Genomic DNA, 12931 nt, shown 5'->3' on the forward strand with positions numbered 1-12931 from the left:
GGTTCTTGCAATTAAAATAGTTGAGAATCACTGCTTGACTCATCAAAATCTTCTCTAATGGAAATGTTTCTTCTTTGAAATGTTTGAGATCCACTACCATACTGTATTCCTCAATGCTTCAGAAGCTTAATATAAAACTATCCTGCTTGAAATGAGTATAATACAATAAAAACATCATCCTGACGTCAACCTGACGTTGGGATAATACGTTGAACAGACGTTGGTTATTGGTTAGTTACCAACACAACCTAAAACCAACCAAATATCAACGTCTGATGATGTTAGACTTCAACGTTATGTGGACGTTAGTAAAATAATGTTGGGCAGACATTGGTTATACAAGCAAATTATCATCTGTAATTAAATCTGATTAAAACACATTTTAATGCCTATCTTTTGGGATATTATAGTTTGGAGGAAACATATGAAAGATGAAGGGAGCCATCTTTGTAGTTACAGAGAGGAACACAATATATGTGTGTTTATGGAAAGCAGTTTGAAAATCAACTACACTGCCCACAATGCAATTGCAAATGCCTGATTGGCTGTGTGTCATGTGACTGTGATGTGGCCAGCTACCACTGGCTCTGCTGAGAGCACACCCCCACTTTGAATCCAAACAGCCCACAGCCACAGCAGTTACATTTGTCACCAACAGCAAGCATTGAGAGCTGCTTGTCTAAAAGTGATTTAAGATAAAACTAAACTAAATAAAATCACTGTTGATTGTTGAACAGGAAGATAGGTTGCTGCCAGTCTATTTGTGGGATTAAATCTACATTATGGAGACTTTTTGCACACAGAGAAGGAGTTTTGGAGCAGGGAGATGACACAGGTATGTAAAGCTATTTTAATTGATTGCTTTTGCTTCCAGTACTTTTTACAACTTCACTATTTACAATTCATACTCCAGTGTTTTCAGCCCTTTTCATGTCAAGGACCCCAAAATCCAAAATGACTATTTGGCTGCAGACCCCTTTTAATATGTGACAGGAACCCTCATTCCTGTAAAAAAGTTTCCATTATATAATGTTTCCAAGGTCCATTATTTATTCAGCAGTTAAATAGTGTTATTGTGACAGTAATCGCTATTTATATAGTGTTTGTTTAGTAATGTTAGGTTGGTTCCAGCCTTCCAGGTGGTCCCCAGCTAAATGATGGGGAGTTGATAACCAAATGGACCCCTATAGATCTTTTAATTACTGTAAAATCAAACCAAATGTACAAGCTAAATTATTTTTTACACATGATCTGTATTCCTAAATTATTAGGTATGAGACTGAGAGGCTAAATCTCACTAAATGGTGGTCCATGGCTCAAATGCATAATTGACAAACACTGATTTTGTGCCATGGTTCTCAAAGTGGGAGTGGGAGCTAGAAGTGATTAACAGGAGTGTGTGTGTGTGTGTGTGTGTGTGTGTGTGTGTGTGTGTGTGTGTGTGTGTGTGTGTGTGTGTGTGTGTGTGTGTGTGTGTGTGTGTGTGTGTGGTACATGGCTCATTTGTAATGTATTTTGTAGTCTTTCAACTTTTGTTTTTCTTCTGTCAACAGAAAATTCCAACGTCGAAAAGAAAACCAGTCTATGCAATATGGTAGGTTAAGTCTCCTCTTACCACCCTTTAGCAAAGTCCTTTTTAATCCAGGAAATCCAGTAGTAATCCACAATAGGAAAATAAAAGGTATCTTCATCCTGTGGTATAATATCCAAGATCCAATATAGAATACAGCATGACTTTTGCATGAGACTTCTCCTTCTCTTCTTACCCTGTACTGCCAAAGCTGCACTTCACAGGTGTTACAAACACGTCTGAATGCCAATCTACTGCAGCCAATCACTGCAGGAACTAGTCAAGTACTAAATAATATACTGTACATGCTCATATTATGCAATGTGTTCTTGTAGATAATTTTGTGTCTAATGCAACATTGTTGTTTGATGGAGTATGATAAAATCTAACCTATTCATTTCCTTTTTCACTCTCTCTCTGTTACATGAGGTGTCTCTGTGGTGGTATGAGGTGATCCTGGGAGCTAAGCCAACCAGGTAATTTACTTAATTAATAATGATTTATTTGAACTGAGAAGCCATTCTACAGCCTCACATTGTGTGTGCTTGTAGATCAGCTATTTTTGTGACTTCGGTCCATTATATTACCCCTTTAATGATTGAATGATTGCACTCTCCCACAGTAATAAGGAAAAGAAAAAACGACACATGTTGACCATTTTTACACTTTGTTAATTTTAAGCTCAGTGTCAGGGAAGCCCACAATGAGAGTAAATGCCAGCAGAACAATATTGCAAGCCATTTTGGCAAAACCTTGATCGGCGCTACCCACACGTTAGGTTGTGTAGCTCATGCCTCGAATGCCCGATGCTTACAAGCTGTACTTTGTTGTAAAGGTGACGAATCAATGATAAAAATGATATAAAACAATACAAATTGGTATTATTAAAGGGGAGATAATGGACCGAAGTCAAGTTTCCTTTCTTTTTGTGCTGATTTTATTTCCTTTCTCTCTGTGTCTCAGGTGCCGTACGTTGGGTGGCTGCTTGTTCTTGTGACGCAGTGTCCAGTCCTGTCTTATGTGGAAGCAAACATGTATGAACTAGTCACTAGTCTGTTTTCACTTCTCCCTCTCTCTCTCTCTCAGGTGTCTGCTGTGCTTGTCCCGCCTTTCCTTTGGGATAGACATGGTGGTTTCTACTCTTGGGAGATAACAACCAGGTAGTCTGATCATTGTTTTGTACTAAATAGCCAATCTACAAACTGTTGTGCGATGGAAAATTATAACGCTTTGATTGGGTGTCTAACCTCTCTTTCTCTCTCAGGTGGCGTGACGTGTCTGATAGTCCTTTCGGACCTGGTGCCAGTGGTTGACAGGATAGAGGATGGAGAGAGGAGCAACATCTCTGTGATGACCAAGCTTTTAAGACCTTGGTAGGCTTTATATGAGTCACAGTATAAAGTACATGTTTCAACATGGAAGAAGAGGAGGTTCGCACACTGTTCCAGAGCTCCGGTAAATAGTTATTATTCTATCCTAATAAACTATTTACTGGAGCTCTGGAACAGTGTGTGAACCTCCTCCTTCCATGGTGTGTATATTATATATTCCTTGGTTCGGCACCTGTAAATCTTTGGAGATGTGCTTGCTTCCCTCTCTTCATGTTTCAACATACAATATGAATTAACCCTTGTGTGATGTGGTTTTCAGTGTCTGCATAATTATTTGTTTAATTATTCTAGGCGATGGCCTGTCTGCATGTTTTCATTTTTTCGCAGCTTAACCACTGGAACCCCCTCTTATGACAATGTCATGATATGTGAAAATTATGTGAAAATAAATAAATACAATTTTGCATGAATGTAGCTTATAGACCTGCTGTTGCTGAGCAGATTTGGTGTAGAGGGTTTAAAAAAGCGGACCACCCTGGGCCACCTGATCAACAAGGGATCAAGAGATTATATGCCATGTTTACAAAAGAACCTTACCCTACTATATTGTTCACAAAAATGTAATATGTTTTTCTTCAGGCTCTTCGGTAACCACATGAAGGGGGAAAAGGAAGGTGGCTTTGGAGAAGACTGATGTATTTTAGAGCAATACAAGGTAACTTCATGTTGACCAAGGACAGACAATTGGCACACACCAATCTGTAAATAATGTAATTGGGCAAAACATGTCCTTCCCTTTGATACAATGGCAAGTGTCTTTGATTTGGTGTCTAACCCAGGGGGTTTCAAACATTTTTGACTCGGGTCACCTCGCCCCTGTAAATAATATTTTAATCCACAGCACCCTTGAAGTACACTGTAAATATTTTGAATCTTACACCATTGGAGAAATATCAGTTTCCATTAGAACTGACTGAAAATAACTTTATACTTTATGTTTAACCACTTGAACCCCAGCATCCCTATTCTGGGAGGAAGGTTCACCAAAAATAGCCAATCTACAAGCTCACAGCGCGTCGTGACATGTTGTGAGCTTGTAGATCTGCTATTTTTGCAGAAGAGAGTTGGCCGTAGATGGAAAAATAACTCCTCACAAATCAGGTCAGTTTTACTTAGTGAACTGATATTGATGTAGTGATATTGATGATCAGATTATTCTGAGACACCCCTGGACTGGCATCAAGGCACCCTAGGGTGCAACAGCACCCACTTTAGGAAACCCTGGTCTAACCTATTTCCTTCTTTCTTCTCTCTCTCTTAGCTGGCGTGATGTGTCTGCTTGGGTCCAGTCGTTGAGAGGATGGAGAGAAGAAGCACCTCTGTGACCAAGCTTTTTAAGTAAGTAAGAAGTAATGCACAGCATAACACAGTATAAGGTTTGGGTGTTCTGTGGTTTTCAGTGTCTTACAATTTAATTCTTCTGGGTGAGGGCCTGCTTAACCAACTGAACTCTTGTTATTTTAAGGTTATGAGGGTGAACATGATGTGAAGTTTTCAAGTTTTTGTATGCATTGTGACCTTGTAGACACACCTGTAAATAATTTAATTTGCAAAACATGACAATGTGGTGGTGTAAGGTTATGACAGCATGTTACATATTTTGTATTCTCTTTTTCTACAGATGCCGTCATGACGTTCAACCCAGAAGCAGAGGACAACCTAAAGCAGCAGAGGCGGGAGACACAGGGGAACTGTCCATTTCAAGAGGGACACTATGGACTGATATAACTTGAATTAGTTCTGGTTGGACCTAAAACCTGGTAGCTCACTGGACATGCAGGCAAGAGGAGGCAGCGGGGGACACAAACGCATGCACTCAGAACTGATTGAACTGACACTGTGAATTCTGGGGGATCTTGGTAGTTCTGTTTGGACCTACAGTTTAATCAACTCACCGGAATACATTTTTTAAATTATTTTTTGTAGTTGTGAACTCACCGGAATATATTTTTTTAAATAATTTTTGTTGTTGTGAACTCACTGGATTATATTTTTTAATTATTATATTTTTGTTGTGAACACACCAGAATATATTTTATTAATAATTTTGTTGTTGTTGTGGGACATATGCAAGTAAAAAGGAAACTGTCTGGAAGTTCTCTCTGAGGTAGGCTGTGCTATTATTTCATGTATTTCTTTATTTGTCCAGTGTTAAGGTAAAAAAAAGGTGAACTGTTATGTTCTTTTCTGGATCAAGCTTAATCAGACCTAGTGACTGCTGTGTGAGCTACCCTCTATTCACTATTCAGTACTTGACACAATTTGGTGTCATACTGTCATATGTCTGGAAGTTGATGTGATGTTAGCGTTGGTTTTCACGCCCTCTGATGTTTTGCATTTCCAACTTTGGTCATTGATGTCAACCTAATGTTGGGTTTTGACAGCAATGCACCTCTTGCTTACATGTCTAACCAACATTGGAGGATGACGTCTTGCCAACGTTGGGTTATGTTCATTTAACCAAATTAGAACTTGTATCCAAATTTGGAGTTGAACCAGTAATCGTCTACATAACATCTGAGATTAACATCAAGATGACGTTGGATTATGTCAGTCCAATTTTATTCAACTAAAATAACTTTTATCCAACGTTAGGAGACCAACCAAAATTCAATGTCAAGATAACATCAGATGCTTACATCAAATCAATGTTTGCCTTATGACGTCAATCCGATTTACTTTTCAACAAAAATACATTGGGAGTCTAACCTTTAATCAATGTCTACATGACATCAGAGATTGACATCAAACCAATGTTGGGTCATGACGTCAATCAAACTTAAAAACCCAACGTTGGGAGTCTAACCTTTAATCAACGTCTACATAACATTAGAGATTGACATCAAACAAATGTTATGTTATGACGTCAATCAAACTTTGATTTTCAACCAAAATACAACCGGTATCCAACGTTGGAAGTCTAACCTTTAATCAACGTCTAAGTAACATCAGTGATTGACATTAAATCAACGTTAGTTTAAGATGTCAAACCAACATCAGGTTATGACATCAAACCAACATCGGGTTATGTCGTCTAACCAACGTTAGGTTATGACGTCAGACAAACTTTCTTTTTCAACATCCAACGTTGGGAGTCTAACCTTTAATCAACGTTTACGTAACATCAGAGATTAACATTAAATCAACATTAGTTTAAGATGTCAAACCAACATCAGGTTATGACGTCTAACCAACGTTAGGTCATGATGTCAGACAAACTTTCATTCACAACGAAAATACAACTGGTATCCAACGTTGGGAGTCTAACCTTTAATCAATGTCTATATAACATCAGAGATTAACGTTAAATCGACGTTAGTTTAAGATGTCAAACCAACATCAGGTTACGATGTCTAACCAACGTTAGGTTATGACGTCAGACAAACTTTCATTTACAACGAAAATACAACTGGTATCCAACGATGGGAGTCTAACCTTTAATCAACGTCTATGTAACATCAGAGATTAACGTTAAATCGGCGTTAGTTTAAGATGTCAAACCAACATCAGGTTACGACGTCAAAGCAACATCAGGTTCTGACGTCTAACCAACGTTAGGTTAGGACGTCAGACAAACTTTCATTTACAACCAAAATACAACTGGTATCCAACATTGGGAGTCTAACCTTTAATCAACGTCTATGTAACATCAGAGATTAACGTTAAATCGACGTTAGTTTAAGATGTCAAACCAACATCAGGTTACAACGTCAAAGCAACATCAGGTTCTGACGTCTAACCAACGTTAGGTTAGGACGTCAGACAAACTTTCATTTACAACCAAAATACAACTGGTATCCAACGTTGGGAGTCTAACCTTTAATCAACGTCTATGTAACATCAGAGATTAACGTTGAATCGACGTTAGTTTAAGATGTCAAACCAACATCAGGTTACGACGTCAAAGCAACATCAGGTTCTGACGTCTAACCAACGTTAGGTTAGGACGTCAGACAAACTTTCATTTACAACCAAAATCCAATGGTCATCCAACGTTGGAGTACAACGTTGTCCCAACGTTGTACTGACGTCGTGTGCCAGCTGGGTTGAGGGGGTTCAAATGGACACTTACAGGCATGTAAAACTCTCTCTCTCTGCCTCTTGTATCTTATACAGACATTACTGTGGCCTTGTGGTTAGAGTGTCCGCCCTGAGACTAGGAGGTCGGGGTTCGAACCCCGGTCGGATCATACCAAAGACTGAGAAATGGCACCCAGTGCCTCCTGTTTGGCACTCAGCATCAAAGAAAAATAACAAAAAGCACATGCAGTAATGCTGGTCTCTATAATGCCTCCCCCTGCCAGCTGGGGCACCTGATGGAGGGGAAAGGAACTGGTTTGAATAACATGTTCCTTCCAGGCTATGTCCTACCAGGGAAACTCCCCCTGTCAGGTGATAAGCAGTGGTCTGCTCAATCCTCATGCATTGAAGGAAGAATGGGCTCAGTTCAGGGCTCTCCTCATGTTGGCAGAGGGAGAGTAGTGCCCAGGATAACAGTTTAGGCAATTGGCACTGGGTGAAAAAGGCTATGGGATGGGATGGGATGGGTGGACAGACTGACAGACTGTTGGACGGACAGTGTCTATCTGTCTATGAGGTATATCAAAGTGGATCAAAAACTACATATTCTTATTTATGGTTAATATGCATCCACATAATTAATTTGTTGTTACACGCCCCATTTTGTTGCGTTTGGGATTACAATGCAAGCAAAGTACTAGGCCTAAGTAGGCCTACATTTATGGTCTGGTTATGTCCATACATGTACAAGATGGTACATCCAAGTCATTGTAACGCCTTACGCTAACGTACACACTCATATGATGGGTACACACAGGTTAGGTAAGAATGAGCCAACATATGTTTATGTAAGTGACTGACCAACAGCTGGGATCACTCTCATCCTATTTGTGGCTCTTTTCAAGGTTTGGGTCAAGATAAGCCCTGTAATGATTGACAGAAATTACCAATATAAGTAACTCTGAACATGTAAGTTTAGAGTAAGAGTAAGGGAGGGAGAGGTGTGAGATGTGTGTCTCTCACTGGGTGAGCCGATGGGCTCGTTCCGCTGCTCCGCTGTCTCTGTCTGTCCAATAAACTGATGGAAGAACTTGATCACCTGCCTGCGTCTCTCGTCTCCTCTCTCCAGGTCGTGTTCCTACACAGAGGAGGCCACCACGTCACCTGGGTGGCCACTGGAGCAGTTCTGTGAACCAGGCCAGTCTTCCTACAGAGATGGGGACGCTGCGGACCACCACACCAATGGAGAACATCAGCTGATCTACAAGCATGTATCTCGCAGGCTCTACACCAGTTCCTGTGATGATGCCACGCTTCGACCTCACCGATGCGGTGATGATATGATAGTGTTAAAGGACAAAAAAGAAAGAAAAAAGGGAGGATAGGACAGACTTCTGAGGACAATGGACAGCAGCGGATAACACAATGAAGGGAGGCCAAGGTACAATATGGGCCATTCCTCCATATCAGCACCAAGGGAGGCCACTGTGCAATGTGGGCCTCTCCAACTCCTTTTGCTCGGGCTGAATCAGGGGCCCAGCATGTCCCTGCACAGGACACAGAACTCAACTCTGCTCGTAAGTGAGAACACTGACATTTGCGGACTTTTGCGAAAAGACTTTGCAACAGCATTATCGAAGAAGAGATGAACAATTCAAGACCAGATGGATGTATTAACATGTTTGCTGTACATTATAGGTTATACTGTATTTTTGTGATGATTGTGATTTCCACTACAGGGCTATTGGCAGCAATTGGCAATATAGTGTTGTGAAGGAGGTTCTTTTTACACTCTGGTCTCTTGGTTTTAATGTGGATTTTGAGTTTCTCCGCTTTTTATGGCGTGGAGGTTTTGATGAACATGGTGACTAGAAAGGGCGGAAGGTCCCTCAAGAGTACATGTTTCATTGTGGTGTTGTGTCTATGATGTTTATGATGTTTATTATTTTTTGCATTTTAGCTCAAGAGTTTAAGGAAGAACAGAGAGATCCTGCACACTGAAAGTAACACACAAGTTTGGCATTATATAGTAGATCTGTTTTATACACAAGTATTTGGCATACGGCAGGCTCAGTGATTTGCCTTCTACAGTCAGACGAAGTTACGCATCAGATGTAAGACGTCCTGTCCTGTCTCCTGATATTTGTGTCTGAATGATCTCATTATTGAAGAGGCCTACATGTTTTCACGCTAATGATGTGATGTAAATTACCTGTCCTTGTGACAATACAATGTAATCTTGATGTCTGTATGTATGTTGATCCATCTTTCATACTGTTTTTGTTCCACTTTGTCTGGTGTTGAGACATAGTGTTTATGTCTCAAAGGGAGGATTTGAGGTATATCAAAGTGGATCAAAAACTACATATTCTTATTTATGGTTAATATGCATCCACATAATGAATTTGTTGTTACACGCCCCATTTTGTTGCGTTTGGGATTACAATGCAAGCAAAGTACTAGGCCTAAGTAGGCCTACATTTATGGTCTGGTTATGTCCATACATGTACAAGATGGTACATCCAAGTCATTGTAACGCCTTACGCTAACGTACACACTCATATGATGGGTACACGCTAGTTTAGTGATGCGCGGATAGGCTTCTCAAGTCATCCGAATCCATCCGCGCAAATTCATTATCCGCCCATTATCCAACCGCATTAATTATATCATCCAATTTATAAATCCGCACCATCCTCATCCGCAACTTCAAAAGTATTATTATTATTATTACCCTTATTATTAGGCTAATATTATTTTCTGGTAGGCTATTCCCTGTTAGTTTTCTTAGTTGTGCGATCACAGAAATGCATTGATCTAGCCTACAGAATGTCTCCGTTCGTCTTTTTTTCTTTATTTTTAATTTTTTTTTGGAGTCGGTGCTGCGCGTCGATGCAGACAGACATGCAGGCAGACAGAGTCAGACACACGAGAGAAAGAGAGAGCGAGGGAGAGAGCGAAAGAGAGGAACAAACACAACTTAGTGGGAAGTTTAACTTACCTACTGTACAGTACTTTACAATATGGACTAGCTGAGAGAGATTCACTTTTTAGCGCAGCGGGACCAGAGGTAATAAATGCGACGATGCATGCCGTGATGCCGTTTAAGTGGACACAGCTGTTTATCGTGGACTGCACATTGCCTCATGAAAAATGATGGTTACTTTACAAATTATACAAAATAACACACACTTAACACAGACACAAGCATACCTAGATTTCGCTTTTTATTGATAGATATATTAGGCCATAATTTATTTCCTGCATTATTTCATCCGCGGATATCCGAAATTAATTAATAATTATATTTGATTGATCCAAATCCGACTGCACCGCGGATCACCGCGGTCCACCGCGGCTAAAACCGCTATCCGCGCATCTCTAGTACACGCAGGTTAGGTAAGAATGAGCCAACATATGTTTATGTAAGTGACTGACCAACAGCTGGGATCGCTCTCATCCTATTTGTGGCTCTTTTCAAGGTTTGGGTCAAGATAAGCCCTGTAATGATTGACAGAAATTACCAATATAAGTAACTCTGAACATGTAAGTTTAGAGTAAGAGTGAGAGATGTGAGGGGTGTGTGTCCCACCGGCGAGCTGACCGGTGGGAGCTCAGTCTCCGATGCTGTCTGTCTCTGTGCCTAATAAAACTGATGGAAGAACCTGATCAGATCACCTGCCTGCGTCTCTCGTCTCCTCAGCACAAGGGATAAGAATTATGCACAGCAACTTCGTACTTAATAATTCAGTCTAATATTTGTGTCGAAACTCTCAGATGTGTGTTTCCAATACACGTCATCTACTGGTCCATGGGATTAAATTACGGCATGTTTATTATTGGGGTCTCTCTCTCTCTCTCTCTCTCTGTGTCTCTGTGTCTCTGTCTCTCTCTCCCTCTCCACCCCCTCCCCTTCCCTCCCCAAATAACCGAAGCAAATGAAAAGGCAGCAGAACAATGTATTGATTGTGGTGTTATCCAGCTACAGGGGAGCTGAGACTATACAGGAGCCCCCTGGCCTGAAACGAACCCACCCCTCAATCAATATCTCCATAAGAAACCAAACAGGCACAGTACTGACATAATAATATAATTATAAGATAATCATAATAATAATGTGCGTGTTAGATCAGGGTTTCTCAAAGTGGGTGCACCGTCGCACCCTAGGGTGCCAGGGGTGCCGCAGAATACTTTGATAATATTTGACTATGTCAAATGGACCTGAGTTGCACTGTACTATTCAGTGTACACCAAATCACTTCACCAAAAATAGCTGATCTACAAGACGTTGTGGCCAGCTCTTTGTGAGCTTGAAGATTGGTTATTTCTGTTGAATGTTCCCCATACTGTAGGGTAGTTAAACGTCAAGTATAAAGTCATTTTCAATCTGTCCCAATGGAAAAGGATATTCTCTCAAGTTAGTGGGAAAAGATTTACATGTGTGACCTGAGACAAAACTGTTTGAGAACCACTGTGATAGATAGATGTAGTTGGAGAACACATTAGGTCTTTCACATCTGCACAGTTGTGCAGCATTCCGTCATAGAGAGACTAGACCTAAGGGAAGTATTCCAGCCTGCCAGCATACAGGCAGTGTTCTTGGGCAACAGTCTGAGGTAGAAACGGATCAGAAATCGGGTGTTCAGGCACTTGATACAAGTGGTGTAGAGTAACTAAGTACAGTTTTTCTGTGTGGAGTTTGCATGTTCTCCCCGTCTCTCCTAGGGTAGGGTACCCTCACAAAAACATGCAGTAATCCTGGTCTCTATAATGCCTCCCCCTGGCCAGCCGGGGCGCCTGATGAAAGGGAAAGGAACTGGTTGGAATAACGTGTTCCTTCCACGCGCTACGTCCAAACCGGGGAAATCCCCACTGTCAGGTGAAAAGAAGCAACTTGGACTACTCATGCATAGAAGGAAGTCCGTTGTCTCCCCAGGCGCGGCAGAGGGAGAGCAGAGACACAGGATTGCATAGGCAATTGGCACTGGGTGTAAATGGGTTACAACATTGTGGGATAAATTACACAGAAAAAAAGTACAGTTACTCAAGTTCTGTACTACTACTAAGTACAATTCAGAGATATTTTTTTACTGTACTGGAATATTTCCAAAGTTCTGTACATTTACTTCTACTACATTACATCTCAAAGGCAAATACTGGAAATATTATACTTTTACCCCACTACAATTATTTGAACATTATTATTAGGTTTAGCCTGAGTTTCCAGCACAAATCCTCGCTCTGCGTTGCAGAGAGAGAGAGAAGGCACTAACGCCGTTAATCTTCTGCGACCGTCTAGGTATTTGCCATATAGCTCGTGTCCGGATGCCCATGGCTGCTCAGAAAAGCCCTTTAACACTCTGCCACTGAAGAAGGGGAGGTGGGGGGGATGAAGAACATTGTTAAAGGACAAAGTGAGCTCAGCCAGGTGTGTGCACTCTGCTAGTGACAGAGCTGCTAGGGTGGTGGTGGGGGGGGGGGGGGGGGGGGGGGCAGCGTGGCGAGGCTGGGCCCCGGCATGGCATTCAAGGGAAAAGGTGTGAGAGAGGTGCCCTTCTCCTCCGCCTCTAATGCATCCGAGGAGGGGAAGGGGAAGAGGGGGGGGGCATGATTGATTTCTGGCGCGGGGAGCCGGGGTGTCTTAATGTCCTAATGCATTGCTCTGTCACAGAATGGGCTGTGCTTTGGCAAGTTGCCCTTTTCCACACAGACTGATCTGCTGCTCGATTGAATGAGAGCCGGGGTAAATAAATAAGGGAGGCTCGACCGACCGCTGGAGAGGGAGAGAGGGAGAGAGAGAGGCCGAGAGAGCAGAGGTGGTAGTGGAAGACGCATGGATGTGCGGGCATTGCGGTGCATGATTACACTGCCAGTTCACGGGCAGCACACACGCACGCACGCGCACACACACACACACACACACACACACACACACACACACACACACACA

General features: G+C 41.6%; 1 long non-coding RNA gene across 1 annotated transcript; it reads left to right on the forward strand.

Annotated features, from left to right (window-relative positions):
* Positions 1-646: 646 nt before the first annotated feature.
* On the forward strand, positions 647-4829 carry LOC308303760. Its single transcript, XR_013963018.1, has 7 exons — positions 647-835; positions 1554-2046; positions 2657-2730; positions 2835-2943; positions 3541-3616; positions 4223-4299; positions 4583-4829. It is a non-coding gene; the product is annotated as an uncharacterized lncRNA (long non-coding RNA).
* The last annotated feature ends 8102 nt before the right edge of the window (positions 4830-12931 follow it).

This window comes from Nannobrachium achirus (genome assembly GCF_963921795.1).
Source record: "Nannobrachium achirus genome assembly, chromosome: 18".
Classification (NCBI taxonomy): Eukaryota; Metazoa; Chordata; class Actinopteri; order Myctophiformes; family Myctophidae; genus Nannobrachium; species Nannobrachium achirus.